This window comes from Sinocyclocheilus anshuiensis, unplaced genomic scaffold (assembly GCF_001515605.1).
Source record: "Sinocyclocheilus anshuiensis isolate Anshui unplaced genomic scaffold, SAMN03320099.WGS_v1.1 scaffold1275, whole genome shotgun sequence".
Taxonomy (NCBI): Eukaryota; Metazoa; Chordata; class Actinopteri; order Cypriniformes; family Cyprinidae; genus Sinocyclocheilus; species Sinocyclocheilus anshuiensis.
This window is the reverse complement of record NW_015540903.1, coordinates 69,994-72,610: the sequence shown is the minus strand read 5'-3', so window position 1 is coordinate 72,610 and position 2,617 is coordinate 69,994.

Sequence of the window (2,617 nt, the reverse complement as noted above, 5' to 3'; positions counted from 1 at the left end):
GGACACACCAAGCCGACTTCAAAGAACTAGCGGCCACAAAAGCCGATGGTGTTTGTCATTCAAAAGGAGAAACCGAAACAAGGGTATACGAGATATATGCCGATATACAAAACGTACACAAAGCAGCGGTTGCTTACTATTGTGAATATGAGTTATGTTGATAACTTAATTAATTTTAATCGGCTCATGCTGTTATGTAAATATTCGCATATTGGAATGCTTGGGTAAGATCTTGTAACATTAGAACAGCCTTCTGTCTCTGCAGCCTTCATTTAATTACTAGTTTTCATCACTTTCGCTTTAATTTTCAAGAACTGACTCATTCGCTAAACTGAACATCCAATCAGAGCTCTCACTCTCGCCGACGGTTCAGGCTTGGGTCAGGCTCGGTTTGTAGCAAAACTAAAACTATATACAGTAGGCTATGCTGCTTTCATAGATGCATGCACACACACATTGCTGAACACAGATATCGAAGATCACAGCGCGCACACACAGAAACATTGTGGTGCACAGAAACTTTTATTAATAAAATAGCTTCTACACTGACTCGCTACATTATATTTCTCAGCAACGAAGGGATAAAATTGCTGTTTTTGATGCAACTAAGCTTTATTGCTTGTAGATAGAGATGCGCAGATGCAGGTAATGCACATGCGCAACTTTCATCCCTCTCATACGCTCTCTCTCACACGTGCTAATTAATTCAAATAAATTATATAATTCATTCAAATAAATGTGATCTTACCGCACTACTTCATCTCTGTGTCTGACTTAATAAATATAATCACCGATCATAAACTAGATGTACTCTGTTTGACAGAAACCTGGCTAAAACCAGATTAATACATTTTAATCGAGTCTACCCCCCAAGATTACAGTTATAAACATGAGCCGCATCTAAAAGGTAAAGGGGGAGGTGTTGCTACAATTTAGAGAAATATCTTCAGTATTTCTCAGAGGGCGGGCTTTAAGTATAACTCGTTTGAAGTAATGGTGCTTCATATAACATTATCCAGAGAAACAAGTGTTAATGATAAATCCCCTGTGATGTTTGTACTGGCTACTGTATACAGGCCACCAGGGCACCATACAGACTTTATTAAAGAATGTGCTGATTTTATATCCTAGCATTTTAGATACGATTGCTCCTTTACGCTTAAGGAAGATTAAGGAAAACAGTCTGACACCGTGGTATAATGAGCACACTCGCACCCTAAAGAGAGTAGCCCGGAAAATGGAGCGCAGCTGGAGGAAAACAAAACTAGAGGTATTTTGTGTTGCATGGCGGGAAAGTACTTTCTCTTACAGAAAAGCCTTAAAAATCTGATTATTTTTCATCTCTTTTAGAAGAAAACAAACACAACCCCAAGTATTTATTCAATACAGTGGCTAAATTAACAAAAAATATAACATCAGCAGGTGTTGACATTTCCCAACAGCACAGCAGTAATGACTTTACGAACTACTCCAAGATCGATACTTTTAGAGATAAAATTGGAACCATGCAGCCGTCAGCTACAGTATCACATCAGATAGTGTGCTATAGATCCCCTAAGGAACAATTCCACTCATTCTCTACTATAGGAGAGGAAGAATTGTATAAACTTGCTAAATCATCTAAACCAGCAACATGTTAGACCCTATTCCATCTAAGCTCCTAAAAGAGGTGCTTCCAGAAGTCATAGATCCTCTTCTGGCTATTATTAATTCATCATTGTCATTAGGATATGTCCCAAAAACCTTATTAAGCCTCTCATTAAAAAACCACAACTTGACCCCAACAAATTAATTACAGACCGATCTTGAATCTCCCTTTTCTGTCAAAGATACTAGAAAAGGTAGTATCCTCACAATTATATTCCTTCTTAGAGAAAAACGGTATCTGTGAGGATTTCCAGTCAGGATTTAGACCGTATCATAGTACTGAGACTGCTCTCATTAGAGTTACAAATGACCTGCTCTTATCATCTGATCGTGGTTGTATCTCTCTATTATGGTGCTTTTCCACTGCGTGGTACGTCTCGGCATGGCACGGCTCGGCTTGCGTTTCCAAAAGTGAACCGTACCAAGCCGTACCATGCAGTGGAAAAGCGCCATTAGTGCTACTGGATCTTAGCGCCGCATTTGACACACAACATTCTTTTGAATAGACTAAAAAATTATGTTGGCATTAGAGGAAGTGCATTAGCATGGTTCAAATCATACTTCATCAATTCGTAGTCATTAGTTTGTAGCAGTGAATGAAGAGGTATCATACCAATCACAAGTGCAGTATGGAGTACCTCAAGGCTCAGTACTAGGGCCGTTACTTTTCACACTTTACATGTTACCCTTGGGAGATATCATCAGGAAAAAATTGTGTTAGCTTTCACTGTTATACTGATGATACTCAGCTCTATATTTCGTCGCGGCCCAACAAAACATACCAATTTGCAAAACTTACGGAATGCATAGTTGATATTAAAACTGGATGACTAGTAATTTCTTACTGTTAAATTCTGAAAAAACAGAGGTGTTAATTATAGGACCAAAAACCTCTGCATGTAATAAACTAGAACACTATTTGATAGCAATCTTTCCTTCGAAAGCCACGTTTCTAGGATTATTCAAATCC